Source organism: Tachypleus tridentatus, chromosome 7, assembly GCF_004210375.1.
Source record: "Tachypleus tridentatus isolate NWPU-2018 chromosome 7, ASM421037v1, whole genome shotgun sequence".
NCBI classification, from domain to species: Eukaryota; Metazoa; Arthropoda; class Merostomata; order Xiphosura; family Limulidae; genus Tachypleus; species Tachypleus tridentatus.
The window spans coordinates 131,060,628-131,085,987 of NC_134831.1; the positions used below are offsets into that span (position 1 = coordinate 131,060,628).

The 25,360-nt window shown below is 36.3% G+C and overlaps 1 pseudogene across 1 annotated transcript in view; it reads right to left on the minus strand.

Moving 5' to 3' along the window:
- Window positions 1–25,360, minus strand: part of LOC143256610 (protein O-mannosyl-transferase Tmtc3-like) — a 91,466-nt pseudogene that overhangs the window by 50,751 nt on the left and 15,355 nt on the right. The window lies entirely within an intron of this gene.

Sequence of the window (25,360 nt, forward strand, 5' to 3'; positions counted from 1 at the left end):
CAGAGGTTGAATAGGATATATTAAAATGATTTTGTAATTTCGCCACGATGTTATAGTCCTTGTTGCCACATTTGGTCATGCTGTATCTGATTACTATGCATCTTAACAATAGTATTGTGGCGTTGCTTCCGTTGCAAAAGGCTCCGTAGTTAGGGTTATCGTGTTCAAAACACACCAATCTATGCCTGGGTGGTTTTCATAATACATCAAGTGTATATGGAAGTCTAAGCACTGGCTTAAATAATCCTATCACACAGAAATACATAAGCAGTGCATCAGGCCACTTGAACATCGTATCCTTCTTTGGAATACCATGAACAGTGAATTAATTCTCTAACTGCTTGAATTTGCGACAATTGAAAAGAAATGTCTAGAAATAACTTTATGTTGCTTTTCCTAACAGAGATTCTTGATTATTTTGCATACACTGCTTGGGAGGAGTGTGCGACTTTTGACTGACCTTTGTGTCGGTTGATTCCACCTGTTACAATACGCTGGACTTTGCTTAACACAGCTGTTGTACGACTTCTTACAGGTTTTTTTTAATGACTCCGGTTCCTCAAGTTGATCCATTTTTCTTTGTCTCGCAGTGTCATTAAGTATAATTAAAATCCTTAATCTGAGCCCATCTTTACGATATGAGCATTTGAACATGTTTGGTCTGAAAGGTTATCGCAGATGTAGTTATAATGCATGCTGTGTCATCAGAACTTTATGTCACATGACTTGCTGAATTGAACATTTAAAATCGTTTTAAATGAAACATAATTCACCTCCTGTGTACGATATTCTTAAACATTCATTAACATTTTAGCATTTTGCCTCTTGGGTCTTAATAAAAGCTTTATAAATGCATTCTATTCTATAGTTTTGAATGATACCTAAGCAAAACATTTTTCCAATAGAGTAATATAGTTCTTACTGCATCTAAAAGTTACCCCTCAAATAATGCCATATGTTTCAGAGTAAATATCTGAATAGTTCGTAATATCTCACCTAAAACTAAAAAAAAAGGTTTCTTATGGTTTACTAGCACTCTATACGTCGTGTTTAATTTTTTTTGTTCCCTACTGTGAGCATAGATAAGGCAAGCATGGATTTAAACATCGAATACACATTAATCATCACATGAACACTTCATAATAATACGGACTATTCAACATTTCATTGCTGCATTTGTTTGTTTCTTGAATTTCGCGCAAAGCTAGTCAAAGGCTAACTGCGCTAGCCGTCATTTAGCAGTGTAAGAGTAGAGAGAAGGAAGCTAGTCAGCACCACCAACCGCCAACTTCTGAGCTTCTCTTTTACCAGCAAATAGTGGGATTGACCGTAACATTATAACGCCCCCACGGCTGAAAGAGTCAAGTGGCCTAAACTACTGGCTTTGTCAGACCATTCATGGCTATGAATTTGAGATTGTGTATTTCGCGTCCAGTTACCGCCAGAAAACAAAACAAAACATATCGCGTTCCGTACCTGAGAGCCGTGAGTTCATTATGTGAGAGACAATAAAATTCTACTATTCAGTCATATGATAGTAGTTCATGAATAGGCGGCTAGTGGTGTGGACTAACTGCCTTTTTTCAGTTCATTACTTTAAAATTACAGACGTCCAGAGCAGACAGTCTTCGTGTAGGTTTGTGTGAAAATCAACAAACAAACAAATCAATCATTTGTATGTAAAATCAACCTTTACTTGATTTTATTTTTTATTAGTAAACCGTTACAAAATACGCAATTAGGAGTAATCGGTAAGACAACATCATAGTGACATTTGACCCCGAAATATTAAATACATGTGCAGTAAACAGAACTATACTTATGATATTACTTTGTGAATTATAATTGTCTGTATCATATAGTGTTTATTCTATCTTAAAACATTTATTGGACGGTCTTCCTTGATTTGTTAGATTAAAATATAACAATTAAATAAATGAGGTATGTATTGTTCTGCAGATATTTAAACTATTTGATCTGATTGTTAATAGATGTCCCCATTGTCTTGTTTGTTTTGAATATCAGGCAATCAATTTTTATCAACAATTGTTGGTATTTAGTGTGTTTTTATAAATCACTTACCTGTCTTTTATACAACACTCTACCCATATGGCCCGGCGTAGCCATGTGGTTAGGGCACTCGACTTGTAATCCGAGGATCACGGATTCGAATCCCCATCACACCAAACACGCTCGCCCTTTCAGCCGTGGGGGCGTTATAATGTGACAGTCAATCACACTACTCGTTTGTAAAAGAGTAGCCCCAGAGTTGGCGGTGGGTGGTAATAACTAGCTGCCTTCCCTCTAGTCTTACACTACTAAATTAGAGACGGCTAGCGCTGATAGCCCTCGTGTAGCTATGCGCGAAATTCAAAACAAACCAAATCCACCACTCTACTGTTACGTTTAACATCTGCCAAACGAAATACTAGCTTAAAATGCTGTTCTTATTTGTAAAGATTATGATTCAGGGATTCATCAATAATAATTTCTGCTGTAATCCAAGTAATATTTCCCAAGGTTCAGTTAGGTTTACTGATTCACGTTAGATCTAAATTCATAAAATAAGCTAACACTGCAGAATACTCATAGTAAAAGGTATGCATAACAGAAAAGAAATAAGTTGTGGAGCAAATATAAGTTTTAAATAATTTAACCAATACTGTAAACGAAGCCAACATTAAAACGAACTTACTACAAAATGCCTTTTTACTTCCTATACCATTACATTATGCAACACAAATTTTGTTCCTAGATAGTACGTGTTATTTCTTAATTGCTTATGTTGTAAAAGTACAGAAAATGGCCATTATTCCCTTCAAACTTTGCTTTTGTGACCTGGATAATGAAATTTAGAAATTAACCTGTTTTCTACATAAAATGGACAAACTTGCATTGCACATTTTCATTAACATGAGGTCTGAATAAAACAACATATGAATCAAGATTTACATGTATTTATACTAAAGTGATACAAAAATGTTTAGAAGTGAGTAGTTTTTCGAGATTTGCGACTGTAATGAAAATCACTTTCACGTATCAGTGCCCAAATATAGTAGTTTATCATATTTTCGTTATACGCTTCATGGTAGCGGCGTTCAAAGTCCAATATATCTCGGTGGAAGCGCTCGCCTTGCTCCTCTGAGTATGCTCCAATGGTCTCTTTGAATTTATCAAGATGAGCGTCAAGGATATGGACTTTCAATGACATTCTGCAGTCAATTTTGCCGTATTTCTTTACAAGAGCCTCAACCAGTTCCACATAATTTTCGGCGTTGTGATTGCCCAAGAAGCCCCGAACCACTGCGGTAAAGCTGCCCCAAGCTTTTTTTTTCCTTCCTTCTTAACTTTAAAGGAATTCTGTGCACTCCAGAATCTTCTTTATTTGTGGTCCAATGAAGACACCAGCTCTGACATTTCCCTCAGACAGCTTAGGGAAGAAGTGTCAAAGGTACTTGAAGGCTGCAGACTACTCATCAAGAGCTGTGACAAACTGTTTCATAAGACCCAATTTTATATGCAATGGTGGGAACAACACCCTCTGAAGGTCCACTAGTGGTTTACACTTGACATTGTACCTCCCCACAGAGAACTCGGTCTGTTGTGGCCAATGCTTCCTGTTGTAGTGCGCTGCGGTGTTCCTGCTGTCCCAAAGACAAAGATAACAAGGAAACTTGGTAAAGCCTTCTTGGAGACCCATCAGGAATGCCACCATTTTGAAGTATCCGATAACTTCCAGCCATATTCATCATACTTCAAAGCTTCTAGCAAAATCTTGACGTCGTTGTATTCCTCTTTGAGGTGCACCGAAAGATATTTAAATTTGTATAATATAAAATCTTGCTATTCAAGCAAGTAAAAATTGCCCGTCTTACCTTCTAGAGTTATTTTTGTAGTGCTTGTTGGTAAAATGTGGTGCCCAGGGTTTGTCTTGATCCCAACAGGCATGCTGAAATATATCTTGTAGGCTTCAGACATTTTAGCAGATGCTGTCACAGAGTACGTTTTCGCTCTTGTCTTGATAAATTGACCACATACATATCAGAATGCGTCTGAAGAATGCTTGCAGCTTCTTGATACCATCTCTGATAAAATCAGATAAGTCTATATGTTTACTTAGGCAGCTTGAACGAAACTGAAGTGGTGAGCGGTGAACCCCTGTATATATATTACTATGAAGAGTTCTTGAACATTCTCGTAAGTTCTACAACATTCTAGAAAGTACTTGAAAATTCTTGTAACTTCGAGAAAATTCTCTATCAGCTACTCAGCACTGAATCCACCTGGAATGTTCTGGAAAATGGGTAAATTTAAAAATCTTATTTCCCAGGTCACAAAAGCAAAGTTTGAAGAGAAAAATAGGTCTTTTCCATTTACTTTAGGCATAAGCAATTGGGAAATAACACTTTCTGCCCAGGAACAAGAAAAAGTAAAAAATTTGTTACGTAGTGTTATTAATTCCTTCCTGTTTTAAGGCAAAGCCACATTTAACTATTTACTGTGTCCACTGATGGAAATCGAACTCAACGCTATCCCACTAGGAAACCATGACACCAGTGTGAAAAGGAAAACTTGTACAACCCTCCCTGATACGCCTTGTGAGCCCCAATCTGTCTTAGTTGTATAACTTCAGTTTAACATCCAATTTAAATTACTACTACTCGTGCTGTACAGAAGAGTGACGGGGTAATGCAGACAGTATATTAAAAAAAGCAAACATGAATGTTTATGCAGATATAAAATTAATTTAAAAATATTGAAATCAATTGTTAAAAACATGCTACTATAAAATAACTGCGGTAAATTCACGAAACGTTCTACGATCTGGGTTTAACTCAACTAATCTAAATAAGTACATCATATACGCGTTCAGTTAACAGAATGATGTTCGTTTGATGCTAGGGTCAAAGTTACACAATGGATTATCTGCGCTCTTGCCACCACGAGTAACAAAACCTGGTTTCTAACACTGGAAGTCAGCAGACATACCATTGTGCCACTGGGGAGCTAACCGAACAGGCAATAGGAAGTGATAATTAAAGTTAAGCCTTAAGAACATAAATGTCTGGCGAAACAAAAACAACAAAACAACATAAATCCTCATTAAAATAAGTTCACATCTCTCAAAACCAGCCTAAAATTGTACCAAAATATGTTTTGGTTTCTCTTCCAGTTTTTGGAACATCTAGAATTTATAGGTATGTGAATCTAAACAATACAAAAGACAAAGTGACGAATTCAGAGTCCACTAGTTGAATAATAGTTATAAAAACTGTGTGACGCTTGTGTTTCTTTTAGGATTAAACTAATAAAGATATGTGAAAGTTCCTTGATATTTACTTAGCGAAAGTTTTATACTCTTGGCTATCGCAGATTCTGCTAAATTCTTTTGTTTGTTACTTTTGAATTTCGCGCAAAGCTACAAAGGCTATCTGCTCTAGCCAGGCTGAACTGAAAGGAAAAAAAAAAAAGAATTTGTTTGTGGGGGGAGGATATTTATTAAAGGTTATTTGATTACGAGTTTTGCCTTTATAACATTGAACTACGTTTTTAGTTTGGCTTTGTTTTACTATATTTAGTTATTCCTCAATGACGGATAACTATGATGAAGTCATACCAACATTAAAGTGTAAATTACTAAGAATGTGATTCAAGGTTCATTTAGAGGTTTATTAGACAAATTGATGGCATGTGTTTGTTTGTAAGAGGAAGGCTTATATGGGTGTTTTTTTTTATTAATAAAATTCGTTGGTCAATATGTTCTTAGTTGAGCACCCCCTGTGAGCCAATAAGTCAGTGGCAAGTTTACGGGCTTAAAATGCAAAATTCCTGCGTTCGATTTCGTGGGTACAGGAGATATTGTTATTGTTTTGAATTAAGCACAAAGTTAAACAATGGATTATCTGTGCTCTGCCCACCATGGGTATCAAAACCCGGTTTTTAGCGTTGTAAGTCCGCAGACATACCGCTGAGCCACTGGGGGCACAGCAGATAGTTGGATGTAGTTTTCTAAACGAAAACAATAAAAACAAACAAGTAAAGTCACCTGCGCTGAGCGGTATGTTTTGTTTTCTAACTCCGGCAGTGAAAAAACAAACAAACATTTCCTTAGCATATCACTTATTTAAATTCCAATATTCATTTCGCAATAGATAAAACAAAAGTTTTCCACTAAGTTATGAAATCGTCAAATAACCGCCAGGATTTGACAACTAAGAGTTTATAAGAAATAAATAAAATAAAACGGCACTTCCAACGGTACAAGCAAAAACTCTGGACAATAAAAGTTAGGACTTTAAAGGGCCTTATTCAAATTGCTTCTAATGTTTGCTCCTTTCTCTCGAAAATTTAAATAATAATTAATTACATCTAAATTAACAAAGTAAACAATAAAGAAAATCTACAGCGGAAAAACAAAACTGGTGAATAAAATAAAACTATTGTTGGTACAATTGTTTTCTTCAAGTATCTGTTGTGAAAACTTTATCATTTCTATGGAAACGGCTATTAAAAACAACACAAAAACTGGCACCAATATTAGTTTTTGCATTGTACAAAAACCAGCATAAACAAAAATCCTGAACATTAATAAAAAACTTTCTAAAAAAACAAAACAATAGAGAAATTTGCGAAATTAAGCCCAGTTCATGTAACTGTAATTAGGCGGGCGAAACAGCGAAGACGCAGGCATCAAGAGTAAAATAAGAAAAAATCTCAGAGGGCCCCTCGTGCGTGTTTTTAGTACCTGCAAAAAACCAAGTCCTACGGTTTGAATTTCGCGCAAAGCTACACGAGTGTTATCTGCGCTAGCTGTCCCTAATTTAGCAATGTAAGACTAGATGGAAGGCAGCTAGGCCTCACCACCCATCAAGCTCCTGTTTTGCTAGCGAATACTGAATTAGATTGTAACATTATAACACTCCCACGGTTGAAAGGACGAGTATGTTTGGTGCGACCGGGATTCGTACCCGCGACCTTCAGAATGTGAGTCAGTATCCTACAGAAAGGGTAGAGGAGTCCGCGATAAGTCTACGGAGTTATAACGCAAATATCGAAGGTTTTCCTATAGTGAATAGATGGCATATATTCCACAGTGTAGCTGTGCGCTAAGAAAACAAAAACAACCAAACATTAAACCTATCTGAAAACAACGTTAAGATTATACGTTGAGAAATAAGTTGGCCCAGACATATGAAAAATTGCAGAAGTTTTGATCATCAAAAGTAATACAAAACACACAAGAAAGATCCATGAACTCCTAGATACGTTTTCCAAAAAAATGTTGCCACCAGAAAAGGGAAGATGATGTTCATCACAATTACTGATTTAATTGAAAACTTAAAATAAAAACCCATCTATGAGAATTGCTTGTAACTTGAAATATCCAAGAAATCTTGATTGTTCAACTTCAGTCGGGAATACTTCTGTAGGTTTAAACGTCATTAATTAAATATTAAAACATATTCCTATCGAGAAACTTTTTTCTCTTTTTATTGATTTATTCAGTGGAATCTCCATTTTATAATTAATTTGACTTCCTTTTGTCTTTGTCTAAGAAGCCTCAGTTGCGATCTGTCTAAACGTCTTGGCTGAAATTTTTGATAAATATATTGAATAATAAAAAAAGGCTTAATTTCTAGTGTCAAAAATTATAGAAATTTGCATGATCTAATAATGTCTCTCGCCTCTCTCCCATCATACTCACGTGTCATTCAAGAAAATATCATACGACTGTTTGGTACTTTTCTTGTTATACACGCATAAAATAATTAATCTCGCTCAGAAGTAATTTCCTGCTCTTTGAGCCACACAAACCAGTGAATCGTGGTCAAATCTTCAATGAATCATCTCATGAGAAACAGCTGTAAAACGATAGATATGGGAATAAACATGGTATATATATATATATATTTAAAGGCTCTCTTGAGTATAAACCGAACTCTCACTACAAATATTTCGTAATGAAATAAGAACCCTAAATATCGATAAAATGCTGAGCAAATTCTTTTTGTATTTAGATTTGATATGACATGTTGATAAGTGATAGTAACTTACAAATGTTAATGCCGAATGGCGCCGCCTTATGGGGGGATTGTTACAATGGTTATTAAATATAATTGCGAGCATATCGCCATCTTGACTTTTACGATTAAGTTGTAGATAAGTTTCTTTTTTATTTTGTTTTTGCGTAAAGCTACTCGAGGGCTACCTGTTGTAGCTGTCCCTAAGTTTGATGTCATACACTAGAGGGTGTTGGATTGCTTTCTTATAAATTTCACGCAAAACTACGCGAGTCCTATCTGCGCTAGCCGTCACTAATGTAGCAGTGAACGATTAGAGAGAAGGCAGCTAGTCATAACCATCCACCGCCATCTCTTGGGTTACGTTTTGGGATCATGTTTCAACACTGAAAGGATAAGCATGTTCGATAATGGAATTTCACCGCCACTCTTATAACAATGCATTTACTCCCCTAGAGTGTGGAATAAGATTTATTTATTTATTTTGGAGCTAATGGAGTGTGAACCACGTAATCTCATGTTCAAAGCACAACATGCTGATAGTCGGGTAGAGATTAGATGTAGATTTTTAGTATCCATCTCAAAATGGTGATACTGTTTACTTCACAGACCATTAATAGCACTCCTTATGAACATTAGTACATGACGAGGTTTACTGAAATACAAAATTATATTTACACAGAACTCATATATGTGGAACAGTTTCGTACTGAATAGGCGAATACAAGTTCCCAGGTGGTTTTCGCTAGGCAAATTTACTTTTTTAACATACACAAAAAAACTTATGTTGATTTAAAAAATAGAATATATGGTATAAATCATTGGTTTAGTTCGTTTCAAAATTAGCACAAGGCCACACGAGTACTATCTGCATTAGCTCTCTATAATGCAGCAGTAGCAGTTTAGTTAGAAACCATCTACCGCCTCTTACCGACGACTCTATTGCTGTTGATGGCCTGGCATAGTCAAGCGTGTTAAGGCGTGCGACTCGTAATCTGAGGGTCGCGGGTTTGCATCCCCATCGCACCAAACATGCTCGCCCTTTCAGCCGTGGGGGCGTTATAATGTGACGGTCAATCCCACTATTCGTTGGTAAAAGAGTAGCCCAAGAGTTGGCGGTGGGTGGTGATGACTAGCTGCCTTCCCTCTGGTCTTACACTGCTAAATTAGGGACGGCTAGCACAGATAGCCCTCGAGTAGCTTTGTGCGAAATTCCAAAAACAAAACAATCAAACAAAAACTATTGCTGTTGAACAGTGGGATTGACCATGATATTATAACATTTCCATGGCTACAAGGACGAGCACGTGAGGCTTTCTTTGCCTAATATGTTATAAAAAAATCTTTAAAATTACTTTGTAAACGTTTCGTAATGTTATGAATACGACAAAAATGTACATTTCTATCACCATTAAATAGAGATTTAACACTGTTTATTTTTCGATACAGGTTTTTTGTAAACATTTCTGCTCAATCCGTCTACAAAATTATCACATACAAGGTAAAGCAGAAACCAAGAGTAGAATACATATACTGACGATATAAAAGACGTCAAAAATCATAAAATGTGTTATAACCGAGATGATTGAGTGTTGCTAAGGCGAACTAGGCCTGATAATACCAGTATAATATCTGAATGGGAAGGCTGTTAAAACTAACAATCTTCATTATATCACAGCTATCACCAGTGGGAGAGATTTATATGCATCATAAGAATCTATATCCGGCCACACAGAGAATTTATCTATCACGAGACAGCATTGAAAAACTGACATGAAATGTTCTTTGGATAACAGACTACTACGTGTCAGACACAAGCGTCTCAAAATACATTTCTGGTACGCACAGTCCCGATGAGTTAGCATCAATAACGCTGGTTTATTTAACAGCACGTTCAGTCTCCAAGAGGATAAATGGCGTATGCGTGATAGTGCCAAAGTGCATTATTTTCGATAAAATGTTAAATCCCACACAAACACACACACAAATATAGTTTCTACTTTTACTACTTTTTCATTCTTACTTACGTTAAATATTGCGACACATAATTACATATTTACCGATCATTAATGAAATAAAAAACAGAAAATTACTACTTCCATAGTTTTAAGTCTGTGCCAGTGTTTTTTTCGTTTTTTTCAGTCAGCTGTCACTATAACGAAAATGTCTATTAACGAACATAAGTCATATGAGCTAATAATAAGCACGAATTTAGCTGAGAAAAACCTGTAAAGCAATAACATAGTAATAACAAAAATGAAAAATATTTAGCTCTCTAGTATAAACTGTTGGGAGACAAGCGCTTGGAATGAAGTCCCCATGTATGTTTTTGTTTGTTTTTTTTTTTCATTTCGCGCAAAACTACACTGGGGCTATCAGCGCTAGCCGTCCCTAATTTAGCAGTTTAAGACTAGAGAGAAGGCAGCTAGTCATTACCACCCACTGCCAAATCTTGGGCTACTCTTTTACCAATGAATAGTTGGGTTAAGCGTCACATTATAACGTCCTCAAGGCTGACCCTCCAGCGACCCTCAGATTATGAGTCAAGTGCCTTAACTATCTTGTCATGACAGGCCCATACGTACTTGAACAGAATATGTCAGAAGTGTAGAAATAGTCATGTAGCTAATCAGAAAGTACGTTTACCGCAGACTCTGATAATTTAATGTTTGCGCCTAGCTAAGCTGTGGAAGATATTTTACTCCGACAGATGTCATGGTCGTCAACCACTGGATTAACTATAATTATAACAAAAATGATAGGTGTTTAACTGCAGTAATAAATATAATTAAAATTAAATTACTGAGTAAACTTAACTAATACTTTTGTTTGTTTGTTTGTTTTGGAATTTCGCACAAAGCTACTCGAGGGCTATCTGTGCTAGCCGTCCCTAATTTAGCAGTGTAAGACTAGAGGGAAGGCAGCTAGTCATCACCACCCATCGCGAACTCTTTAGCTACTCTTTTACCAACGAAAAGTGGGATTGACCGTCACATTATAACGCCCCCACGGGTGGGAGGGCGAGCATGTTTGGCGCGATTCGGGCGCGAACCCGCGACCCTCAGATTACGAAGCGCACGCCTTAACGCACTAGGCCATGCCAGGCCTTAACTGATACTAAAAGGTACAAACCCTCAACTATAAATAATAAAAATATTTACACTGTACCTTAAGGCTGGAACACGACAGTAAGACAATCATGATAAACTCTTCTGTGTGGCCAAGTGGTTAAGGCACTCGACTCGTAATCCGAGGGCCGCGGGTTCGAATCTCAGTCACACCAAACATGCTCGCCTTTTCAGCCGTGGGGATGTTCTAATGTGACGGTCAATCCCACTATTCGTTGGTAAAGAGTAGCCCAAGAGTTGGCGGTGAGTGGTGATAACTAGCTGCCTTCCCTCTAGTCTTACACTGCTAAATTAGGGACGGCTAGTGCAGATAGCTCTCGAGTAGCTTTGCGCGAAAAACAAAAACAAACAGTTAAGTTCACGCTTATTATTAATTCATATGACCTATGTTCATTAATAGATATTTATAGTGACATCTGACTGGTTACTGTGGATTAACTGCCTCCCCTCTAGTCTATCAGTTTAAAATTATGGACCGCTAGCGCAGACAAAACCTAGAGTCACTTTATAAGAATACCTGAAAGCAAACATAACATCGTGTATTCAAAGACGAAAGTACAAGTACTAGTTTACTAAAATGACTCATTTACTTAACTCCCCAAACAATAAAGACAATTGCCCTATTTCACTTAGTTTGTAAGGAGGATTTTTATATAGATCGTAACAAAGAATTTCCTTCCTCAGAAGTTTTGGTTTTGGTTTCTTTGTTTCAAATTTCGCGGAAAGATACACGAAAACTATCTGCGCTAGACGTCCCTAATTAAGCATTGAAATACTCGAGGGAAAGCAGCCAGTCATCATCATCTATCGCCAATTCTTGGGTTACATTTCTGCCAATGAATAGTGAGATTAAACGTAAAGTTGTAACGGCCCTACGTCGAGCATATTTGGTGAGACTGTGATTCGTACACGCCACATTCAGATTACGAGTCAAGGCCCTTAACCACCTGAGCAGGCAAACATTGAACTATCGGGTTCTCCTCTCATAGTTAACGATGCAAAGACTGAACCATCTTGTCGTCCTCTTACAGTTAATTGGGCAACAACTGAACCACCTGGTTCTCTTCTCACGGTTAACTATGTATACAGTATCAGCAAGAAATCATTGTACCACAGAGAAAAAACAGAACAAGATACATAAAATAAGTGGATAACCCAAAATATTTACTTATGAGGCAGGCACATCTTAAAAACACGTTCGCATTTTGTCGGCCAATTTTGTGTTTAATTTACAACCCCAAGAGGTAAGCACGAGAGATAAGATCTCTCGTTGGATACATCACAGATAGCCCATTGTGTAGCTTTGCACACAGAAACAAATAAAATTTTGTTTCCTGAAATTTTCACATACGACGAACGTTTTCTACTTACGTTTAATTAATTGAGCTTGGTTTATGTCTGATATGTTTTAGACTCAGAGAGGTATTGATTCGACTTTAAGTTGTAAACAACTAACATATACTTCTACATGCATCTAAGATGCCTTCCTTTTGCTCAACGGTAAGTCTGAAAATTTATAATGCTACCAACTGGACTTCGGTACTGTGTTGTTCTCACCACGGGCACGGTACATACAACCAAGTGTGTAATTTTGTGCTAAAGAACAAACTCTCAAAGAAGGTTTGCTTATGTAAGGCTATTTATACCAAGTTTGGCCAACAAACTGAGAACTTGATTTCACAGCCTAAAGAAGGTACCAATTGATTACTGTTCTGCATGTCGAATTTCGCGCAAAGCTGAAAGACAGCTTTTTGCGTTAACTGTCCCTAATTCTGGAATAATATCACGGACATTGTACAGCTTGCTCACAGAAGGAGTTCACAGTTTCGAAGCAAGAAGCCAAATTTAACGCTACCAAAATATACCATCTGTGTAAACCACTGCGATAGGGTAATTAATGATGTACTCTACCATTAACGTAATTAATTTAGTATCAGCGTTATTCTTCACCACATACGAGTATAACGTGAAATACTGTAGATATATTCCAGATAAATTAAACCATGCGGACATTGAAATACAAGATGCCTGAAAATGAATAAGGCCCGATATGGCCAGGTGGTAAAGGCACTCGACTACGTAATCTGATGGTCGCGGGTTCGAATCACTGTCACACCAAACACGCTCGTCCTTTCAGCCATGAGTGCGTTATAATGTGGCAGTCAATCCCACTATTCGTTAGCAAAAGAGTTTGCGGTGGGTGATGATGACTGGCTGCCTTCCCTCTAGTCTTACACTGCAAAATTAGGGACGGCTAGCACAGATAGCCCTCGAGTAGCTTTGTGCAAAATTCAAAAACAAACAAACAAACAAAATCTACGTGTCTTCAATTATTCACTGTACCTAATCTAATTTTGCGTTCAATTTATGATAAAATGTTTTGAAACACATTTGTATGGGTGGATAAGATAGCATCATGATTCTGATTTTCAGTTTTTCAAGGCCCTTTCTTCTGGTTTGTTATGGTAGACTTTTGTTTTGAAAAAGCCGCAGAAGTGAAAACCTCAAGTGGTTAAATCGGAAGAACGAGGTGGTCATTTAATAGGTCCTCTCCTACCACATCAACGCTCTGAAAAAAAAAAAAATTGGTTTAAAACTCTTTAACAATTCGAACGAAGTGAGGTGGTTTTAAATCCTTTTGTAACAAGCTAGGAGTTGCGCAATAAAGAGCTCTTGTATGTGTGGATACGAATTTCTGGTAACATTTCGTTCGTCAAAAAACAAGAACAAAACACAAATTAATATAACAAAACACAACTTACAAACCTACTGCTTGCAATTGTATTCAACTTTCGTTGTTATCTCAAATAACAATAAAGTTATTCATCGTTATTTTTGATATATTCGTGTTCCAGCACCATGTTCATCAAAAAATGTCTTAAAAAACGAGTTATAAACACGTTATTATATTATAACACTATTGGAAGGTTGGTTTCAAAACTATGGTAACTAGTAGAAACGAAAGGAAAACAAAAGAGAATTACTAATAGCCGTGGCTGTTATTAGATCTCTAATCGATCAAGAGATGGAGCTAGGAGATAAAGTCTGTACCTGAAAAAAACACAAAAAAACAGCCATTCTAAGAGCCACTATGCCGTAACTAAAACAAGGTGACTGAAAAGCATTTATAACTGCCACGACTTCTATACTGGGGAAACATGCAGAAAAATGGAAGTTAGATTCAAAGAACACACACACAAAACACTTTCACACGTTTTTGAACACTGCAAATAAAATATACACAACATAGAAAACACATAGGTATTAAGTAGGGAAACAAATATAAACAAACGCAAAATCAAAGAAGCCTTACTTATACAACAACTAAAACCAAAATTAAACCAATATAAAGAACACCTTTATACCTATACTAATTAGTAACCTAACATTCAACTGCGATGCCCCCTACAATCTGGTATCCGTTTATACTCTCGTCTCTAAGACATGTGGCCGTCAACGGTCACATTAAAACACTTTCTCTTTCTTAACCTAAAGATGACCTAGGAAGGTCGAAACGTTGTTTTCTCATTATCAATAAAAGTGTTAATACCTATACCAGCCGTTCTGAGATACAGATTGTTATAGTGTTAATACCCATACCAGCCGTTCTGATGTACAGATTGTTATAGTGTTAATACCCATACCAGTCGTTCTGATGTACAGATTGTTATAGTGTTAATACCCATACCAGCCGTTCTGAGATACAGTTACAACTTTAATTGTACTTATTTTGTATTAGCAAGGTTTCTTGTTTTCTTCCTTTTAAATATGCTCTTCGTTTCTTGCTCTATTTAAGAACGATATGAAATAATTTCTGCTACAATCGGACAAGCTACAATCTTTTCAGAAAAAAAAGTTAAACAGTTATCGTAATGTTATGAAACTATAACAACTGATGCTGAAAGGAATAAAAATGAACAAGAAGAAATGATTTTTTTGTTTGTTTGGGAATTTCGCACAAAGCTACTCGAGGGCTATCTGTTCTAGCCGTCCCTAATTTAGCAGTGTAAGACTAGATGGAAGGAAGCTGGTCATCACCACCCACCGCCAACTCTTGGGCTACTCTTTACCAACGAATAGTGGGATTGACCGTCACATTATACACCCCCACGGCTGGGAGGACGAGTATGTTTAGCGCGACGCGGGCGCGAACCCGCGACCCTCGGATTACGAGTCGCACGCCTTACGCGCTTGGCCATGCCGGGCCTAACACGTAGAAGTCCATTAATTTATTAAAACTTACAAACCTCCTTCTATTATTTATAATCAGCTTTTATTAATATATCAAATAAAAATAGTGTTATTCAACTTTATTTTTGGTATATTCATTTTGTTTCTTTGTTGTTGTTTTTTTAATTTTGCGTGAAGCTACACGAGGGCTATCTGCTCTAGCCGTCCCTAATTTTGCAGTTTAAGACTAGAGGGAAGGCAGCCAGTCATCATCACCCACCGCATCTTTTCCCTACATGTTTCCACATTTATTGATCATTTAGCACCAAATATGGCATAGTGATACAGGATGACATGGAAAAGGTCATGAGGAAAGGTTGGGCCCACATCTCTTTTCATACTGATAGAATTCTTGAAAACAGTATTTTTTTTTTTACAGTATTGGTGCCTTTGTTGCACTTTTAATGTTTATTGTGTTTAGAAAAAAAAAATAGAAGCATAATTTTTATCCTTTCTTACAAACATATTTTGATTTGTTTCACCCGTTCAACGAACAGATATTCCAAGTAGTAGTTACTAAGTCTTCTACTGTCACAACAAACAAAAGTAAATATTTCCAAAAATAACTCAGTTAACATTGATTATCTTAGCGTGGATAAAAATGTAAAATAAACGTGTCAAATTAATCTTCTTTATTACTATGGGCTATCGCTATTGTGCCCACCGTGGGCATTAAAACCAAGTTTTTCAGCGTTATAAGCCTGCTGAGTCATGGGGAGGTAATTCTTTAGTGCGATAGTAAAGTCTAAAGTGCATTTATTAAACATATTTCAAAGCTTTATTTTCGCCTTTACAAAGAGATGGCGTGTCTGGGAAATTGCTAGGCCTAATGGCTTTCAGTTGTTGAAGGCTAATAACTACAGAAGAGTTTCGACAATAGTGAGCTCAAGACGTGCTACGTGATGCACGTTTACAACAAAAACATCATAGTTGACAAATGATGACAAATGCACAAAAGGACATTAGCAGTTTAAACGTGCCCATGTTCTTTGTTATTGAGCTGGCCTAAAAGTGTCTCCTGGAATTACTTCAAATAATAATAATAAAAACAACAACTAAGTAATATCGGGTTGTACCTCCTTTCTTTATTCTATATCTATTATACTGTGATGCCAAAGCCCTCAGTTTCTTTTATATGACGTTGTACTGATTTATTACGTTTGTATGTTATCTATAGGTATGATGTCGTTAACATTAAGAAATATACGCTGTTTCATGTATTTGCAAATTACCTGCACTGCGTACTGACAAACATGCTGCCAACAGATACAACAAGTGAGAGAGAATAGCCATTAAATAAATATATATATGTGTGTGTGAGTGTGTTTTGCTATTTGCTTGTATGAATTTCCTCGGGAAGTCTAAGTGTGTATATGTGTGTTTTCTTATAGCAATGCCACATCGGGCTATCTGCTGAGCCCACCGAGAGGAATCGAGCCCCTGATTTTAGTGTTGTAAATCCGTAGACTTACCGCTGTACTATTACACTTTCCGTATTCCTGTTTAAATCTTGTTCAACATGTAAAAACTTTGTTGAATGTTGGAGGTTCGAGATAATTTCGAGACCGTGACAACTACGAACAGACGTTGTTAACTTTTTCCTTGAAACCTGGAACTAAGCTACTTTTTATTTAATAACATTCTTTGTAGCTATCTCTGACAGTCGAAAAGAATAATCACTCGTACTTAAGTTGGCCTATTGGGACGTCGAGGCTTAGAAATGAATAAAAACACACATGGAAAAGAATAAGCAAAAGTACAGAAAAACGACGCTAGGATTCGCGCTTGTTTCCAATAAGCGTACAACTTTAATTGACTTTTTTGTTTATTCTGCGACTGAAAATTACGTATTAATCGAAATGAATGTTGTTTTTAAAGCAAAAATGCAAACAAAATTGTGTAGAATGTCAGGATTTTAATGGAAATTATTATTAATTCAAATTGCCTTACCCACAGACACTATTTAAACATCTGCAAATGTTATGCCTCTCAAAGAAACAACGGTAAGCCCATAGGCTTATAACGCTAAAACTGAGGTTCGATACCCGTGGTGGCCTGAGCACAGGTAATCCATTGTGCAGCTTTATACTTAACTTAAAATCAAACAAACACATGAAATAGTCAGCATCATGTTGTGTTTTATGTACAGATCAATGAGAAATAACGATGATGGATTTTTTTATTTATTCCTACAAACAAACAAGCAACTGTATTAGATTTCATAATCAGTTATTAGCGTTGTGTTGTTTCGTGTTTTTTTTTTCTCAGTTTCGACTTCTGTATTTGTACATATTGCTTTATTCGACCTAACAGAACACACGAATCATCAAATACGGGTGAGATACCGCGGTAGGTATAAACGTTGTAATCTAAGAATTTAATACACTATTATATTAAAAAGGAATGGTATTTTAAGGAACATATTTGATTTGTAATTTTAAAATTCTGTGTTTTTTAAACTTTCGCACAAAGCTACACGAGGGCTATATTTACTAGCCGTCCCTAATTTATCAATGTAAGACTAGAGAGATGGCAACTGGTCATCACCACCCACCGCCAACTCTTGGGCTACTCTTTTACCAACGAATAGTGGGATTGACTGTCACATTATAACGCCCCACGGCTGAAAGGTCGAGCATGTTTGGTGTGACGGGGATTCGAACTCGCAACCCTCGGATTACGAGTCGAGTGCCTTAACCACCTAGTCATGCCTGGCCTTAAGGATTCTGCCTTACAATAAAAGATTACTAAAGGCTGAAAGCAGTTATTGAATAAGTTACAGTATTGAAAAGAATCATTTTTTGTTCCTTTCTACCTTCGTGTTGTTGTTATAGCAACACAGCTGCTGCCATAAATTGTAAGTCATCCATATTAACAGGATCACACGAGAAACAAACAGTTATTGTTTACGATTCAACCGTGGTGAAAAGCAGTCCTGATCTTTGTTCAAATTTACTTTTTTTTAGTAATTCTTCCAGTCAGATCAAAATAATATTGGACTTCTTCATCTCTCGTGGTCACACTAACTTTTAAAATATGTTGTTCCAATTTTACCCAGCATTCATGCGGAAATTATTCGGAGATATGTCCAGAGCGCGTGCAATTGGAGGGAGTTGCCAATGAGCAGTAAGCCAGCTGTATTTGGCCAACATAATTGAATCCTCTTGTAATTGAAGCAGACACGTGCACCCAATCAAAGTTAAAAGGAAAGGGTAAGAAAAGGATAAATCAAAAAGTGACCATACCCGTTGTCTCGCCAACAAACATTCTACGAAAGTTCTAGTTATCGCGATACACTAAAGCAGGCAGTAAAGGACCACGATAATTCGAAAATGGAGTAATAGCACATAATACATTATTTGGCATTGTTCCATCACGATAACAAGATTCCGATAAAGAAAACCTTTTGATCCCGAAACAAAAGAAAGCAACAATAACAAAGAATTCTTGAGCTCCAAATAGCCATTTGGAAGAAAATTGTATATCACAAAATTCGTCAACTGACTTATTTTTAACAACTTCCACACATCACATTTTATCTCTTCGTTCATATAATTTTAAATTTGTTTATCAAATAAGTAAAACAACATGGAGTAAAAGAATAACAGTAGTTATTATGTAATATATAAAGCACTTAGACAATTCAATGAAATCAAACATTTTCGATCTTGCGCTCATCTGATATACCTACATCAGTTAGATATGTTATAATAACAAAAATATTTATTCAAGTCTCATTGGATTTCTTTCACTGGCTTAATTTGAATGAGGGTTTTTTTGCTCTTAAAAAGGGTACTTTTCTTATCCACGAATATTCGGTGTAACATTACAGTTTAATATACATTAATAATAAGTATACCATTGCAATTTGATACGATATGTATCCATTGTTTTTGTGAAGTTCAACATGATCTATGGTTTATTACTGATGTCAATCTCGTACAATGAAATACGAAGCTCTTAAAATAAGGTTGCTTACGTTTTCCATCATTTAATTAACTCGGGTAGAATCGGTGTATAGTTTTCTATGCAAATACAATAACGAGAAAGATCTACGTATAAAAAAAAGGCCAAACTGAGTAAAATTATGTCCATCAACTAATCTATTATTAAATTTTAACTTCTCGTCCTATCATTAAGAGTTAGCAAAATAATAGAGCCTGTAAAACATTTGGGGTTTTATTCTGCTGCTAGACCATGGAAAAGTCTCATTGGTTTGTTTTGAATTGATAGCTACACGAGGGCTATCTGCTCTAGCCGTCCCCAGTTGAACAATGTAAGACTAGAGAGAAGGTAACTGGTCATCACCACCCTCCCTCAACTCTTAGGTTACTCTTTTACCAATGAATAGTGGGATTGACCGTCACATTATAACGCTCTCACGGCTGAAAGGATCAGGAATCGATCGCCTTAACCACCTGGTGTGAACTTAGTAGGTGGGATTATGGTTTTAGATTATTAATCTTAGCAGGGAGGAAATAACCACTTTAAAATGTTTGAGTAAAAACGAAAATGTTTTCATAAAGAAACCAGATGAAAGTTCTTTTACTTGATAGATATAATTACAAGTCAAAGATCGAAAATATTTTGAGTGATAATACAGTATTTATTAAATTACAAAAAAAGAGATATTTTACAAATAAAATTAATAATTTACTGTCTCAAAAAGAATATTCTAAAATACAACCATCTGGTAGTCACTGTGGCAATTTATATGGCATTCCTAAAGACTTTTGATAAGGTTGTCCTGCTAGACTTAATGCCAGAAATATTGGAACTTATAGTGATGAACTTGATGGTGTTATGGCGATCTATTTGGATTCACTTACGCAAAATAAGTATATTGTGAAAGAGGGTTTCATCTTTCTCAGTGAAATACAAGGGTTGAAATTTGATGTAAAAGTAAGTTGTGCTCGTTTCAATGTAGAATCTATGTATACCAATATCCATTCAAACGAAACGTTACAACTAGCAACTGAATTGATTTACTGTAATGAACATGATGATATTGGACTACCTAAGTTTATTGTCCAGTAGCTATTGAAATTCGCTAGTATTATTGAATTTTCTGTTCAGCGGGATCACTTATGATTGGTTCGACACTAACGCCCTCTCTAGCTAACTTATTTTGGTTTTCATGAAAAATAATGGCTTTCGTTTGTTTTGAGTTTCGCGCAAAGCTACACGAGAACTATCTGCTCTATCGGTTCCTAATTTAGCAGTGCAAGACTAGAATGAAGGCAGCTAGTCATCACCATCCACAGCCAACTCTTTGGCTAATTTTTACTAACGAATAGTAGGATTCAGCGTAACATTATAACGCCCTCACAGCTGAAATGGCGAGCAAGTTTGGTGAAGCGGGGATTCGAGCCCGCGATCCTCGGACTACGAGTCGAGCGCCCTAACCATCCGGCCATGGCGGGCCCACGAGAAGTGGTCTACCATATGCAGGAAAAACAAAAGGGAACCCTCAATAGTTGCGTCACCTGTAGTTCTTTTACACAGCATTAAAGTAAGTTAATGTATTTATGATACATTTTTTATTAGCTATAATTTTGTGCGCAAGCACCATTAAACGTGAGGTGCGCGTATAATCGATTCGATTTTATTACTTATTAGGATTTCTACCAAAATAATCTCAAATTGAAATTATTTTAGGCAATATTAGAGTAAATTAACCTAAGAGAACTTGGACATGGTCAAATACATGAGTAGAAAGAGTTGGAACTTCTGAGTAGAAAACTGTTAACTAGACCTAAAATGAGACAATAGATGACAAACCCATGAAGTAAAAATTTGTACTTGAACAACTAAGAACCATTCGATGAGCCGCTTTGCCGCGGCTAAAAATGTTAATAGTATCACTCTGTTCTGGCAGATATGCGATAATAGTGAAGGAACAAACATAGGGCATTTTTGGTAGAAATTATGCACGTGATTTTTAAGTCAGAAAATTGAGTGTAAAAGTTTTTCAGGTTCAAGAGGAGAATACCGCTTTATTCACATAACGTATTCCATGAATTTAGTTATCCTACATTGGGTCTGGCCTGGCATGGCCAAGCGCGTAAGGCGTGCGACTCGTAATCCGAGAATCGCGAGTTCGCGCCCGCGTCGCGCCAAACATGCTCGTCCTCCCAGCCGTCAATCCCACTGTTCGTTGGTAAAAGAGTAGCCCAAGAGTTGGCGGTGGGTGGTGATGACTAGCTGCCTTCCCTCTAGTCTTACACTACTAAATTAGAGACGGCTCGGTGCAGTGGACTAACAACCTACTCACTTAAATACCTGTTGAAGAATCCGCAAGCGATTGTGGCCCTGTGTTCCTTGATGGAATCTAATGGTGATAACTAACATTGGGTCTACTATCATAGGGCTGAAAAAAATATGCACGAGAGCAAGCAAACAAACCTACTATGAAAAAGCATTGTTTCAACAATAATATTCTAAGATAAAGACTATCTGGTAGTCACTGTGACACAATAACACATTTGTCAGTGTTGCTTCAATATTCCATCTAAATGCAACAATGAGAGAAATCCAACTACAAAAGAAACGCTGTTAACCTAAATGAAGGCCCAAAGTTAATGCAGCTAGTTCTACAATTTGTCCTATATAACATTGTATAAGAGAGTTTTGTTCGTATGTTCTGCGCAAATAACAGCACGACCACTTGCCATCATAATTGGCACGCGGTGACAAAATGCACATTTTAAACACACAAGAGAAACAAACAAGTCTCCTAAGACTTTCCCGGATTTATTTACTATCATATCTGGTATTCTTTAACTTTGATGAATCTTAAGCAAGATATGGGTTAAACAGCCAAGTTAAACGCTCAAAGTTCAGTTTGTTGTTGAGTACAAAACGGAAAGTGGGTTTCTTATGCTATACTCAGCTTGGGTATGACTGGGTATCGAAATGTGGTTTATAAGGTAATAAGTCAGCGAGCATACCATTGTGCCATTGAGGGGACCGTAGTTCAATAACATGTATCCCTAATTTGGAACATTGCCCAAAATAAAGGGTATCAGTCAGTAGCACTATCGGTCGACATTGTTTCTTTTAATCAAACAGTGGCATTGATCGTCAGACTTATTATATTCCCACAGCCGAAAAGTTTGAACGTAAGGTTCGATCTCGGACCTTCCACTACGCTAACCGCAAGGTTACGCCCTCTCTATTTACTTAGACTTTCAGTTTATATTTTCCTCCCCATTTAAATAGATCTCCATCAAGGAATGAAATCCTTTATGGACCCATCCAGTAACGAAAATTATACACTTTGCAGGGACAAGCGTCATCTTCCACATCAGCTTGAGAACGATATTTCGTTCAGTAGTTGAGACGAGTAAACTTGTCCGGCTGTTAATTCTCAGAATCAGAAAATTCTCAGAATCTTGGTCGTGAAAGTAAAGTAAAAAGTAGCTCACTTTTATAGAAAAACTTGTGTTTTTATATGTAATTTTAGGGAAACTGTAGCAAGATCCAGTTAAAATCAGTAGGTTGGAAAAGTAACAAATAAATAAAAATAGGCCTAATTCAGTAGTAAGAAATAAAACAAAGAAACTCCAAACTGCTGACGCCTGAATCGATAAAACGTGCTTCCATCATGTCAGGAAAAAAGGCAAAATGTTCCTTGCAACTAAGAAAAAACAAGATATCTATTTTTACGAAAAACATTTCATGTTGTTTGATATAACTTTGTATAGCGAGTTCTAAATTAATCTTTTCTATAGTAACAGGAGCTCCCAGCAGGATGTCTGCTAACTTGAAAAGCTAGAAACCAGGTTTCGAAACCCTTGGTGAACAGAGCACAGATAGTCATCTATGTAGTTTTCTCCTTAATTTCAAACAAGCAAGTAACTGGACTATAAGTATTGTTAATGCAAAAATTACCGTAGGTGCTCCTTACTGTCCAAACTGCTTGCAGTGACGTCATAAAGTATTTGAGTCATAAAAACAGCATAACACTACAATTAGCCTATTTTAGTTTTATATATGTTTTGAAATGCGTTCAACGTGTATTGCGAAATTTCTGCCTGTTTCCAAAATTTGTAGAATATTCTAGAGGGTAAGAATCAACAATATATGTTTTACATTGTTGCCAATTGAACTTTGGAGAATTTCGCCCAATGAGTATAAAAGATAGTCATCACAATGCACGGTGAGACAGAATAATATTGTTCAGTCGCTAATCACTATTCTGTAAACCTCTAAAGATATTATTGTTATAAACACTTATTAATCGGAAAACTACGGATAATTTGAACATTACAAATTCAGGTTCAGATAATTAACTTTGAACGTTAGTATTTCTACGAAGACATTGTTTAACTTCTAATATGAGAAACCTATGAGAGACTAGACAAAAACATAGCTAGCTAGTATTTCCGTCAAGAAAAATGTACTTGTGTATTAACGTAGAATTAATTCGCTCCTTGAGAACCAACGATAAAATATTCAGTTTCAGACCAGATCGGAGACTCTGTATCGGTTGTACGTTTGTAACAGTGTTGTATATAAATCATCATTTATAATAAATTATTTGTAATAACCGTTATTGTAAATTGTATTGTTATTTGTATATTAAAATATATTTGTATTCAGAAACAAAATTGTGTGCGTCCATCTTGTTGGTAAATATCATAAATTCGATACATATCGACAATCAGTTGGCTTCTAAATTCAAATTTTCGGTTATTTTAAATCGTAATATGTAACGTAACATAACAAAACGGATACTCATGCAGGATAAATTATGATACACAACATAATCACATTAATTTTCTGCACATTTTACATGGAAAAGTGTACGTGTTTCTTTTAGCAAAGCCACATCGGGCTATCTGTTGTGTCCATCGAGGGGAACCGAACCCATAATTTTAGTGTTATAAATCCGCATAGGAACACATATAAAACGAATGACTTCACTCACTGTTTCCAGTCAGTTCCATATATTTATTGTTGTAACAGGCAAAAACGTAAATTTACTCAATGTGATGTAATACACATATATATATACATTATAACCATAATAGTTTAAGCCAAAACAAAACACATTAAAATTAAACTAGTCTAAAAATGTATATATAAAAACTATGAAAATAATGTAGTAATAAATACTCAATCACCACTACATGACACATAAGCATGATTACAAATTAAATGGTATAAGTTAAAGAAACCAACATTTGTGGGCGAATACAACATGTTTCGGCCCGGTATGGCCAATTTTGTAAAGGCTTTCGACTCGTAATCTGAGGGTCGAGGGTTCGAAAGACCATCGCACCAAATATGCTCGCCCTTTCAGCCGTGGGGGCGTTATAACGTAACGATGAATCCCATTGTTCGTTGGTAAAAGAGTAGCCCAAGAGTTGGCGGCGGGTGTTGATGACTAGCTGCCTTCCCTCTAGTCTTACACTGTAAAATTAGGGACGGCTAACGCAGATAGCCCTCGAGTAGCTTTGCGTGAAATTCAAAACAAACAAACAAAGCAATGTGTTTCCGCCACGCATGGCCAATTTTGACATCAGAAAAATCTTGAAAAACCAGATAAATCGAAAACCTGTCTGTATCATTGCTTGGGACCTGGGAGAAAGTAACTTTGTACCAAAATATCATGTAAGTTGGTTAATATACACATGGATAATTAAAAAGTTGGTTAATATACACATGGATAATTAAAAAAAAAAAAAGTACTTTCCTCGTTGAAAAATGGACTAAAATAGAAAAAAGTCGAAAATTGTCTATATCACTGCTTGGAATAGGCAAGAACGTATTTTTGTATCAAATCCCATATTTGATACGTAGTTCACAAGTTCACTAGTTCACAAAAATAGCGAATTGTGTTTTCCTCGCTAAAATATTTGAGCATATACGAAAATTCCAAAATAATCCGTGTTTTGGACTTGTAAAAGACTTGTATATTTATAGCGACTCCTATGTAAACTGAGCGACACACAGCGAAGTAATTGTCAAAAAATT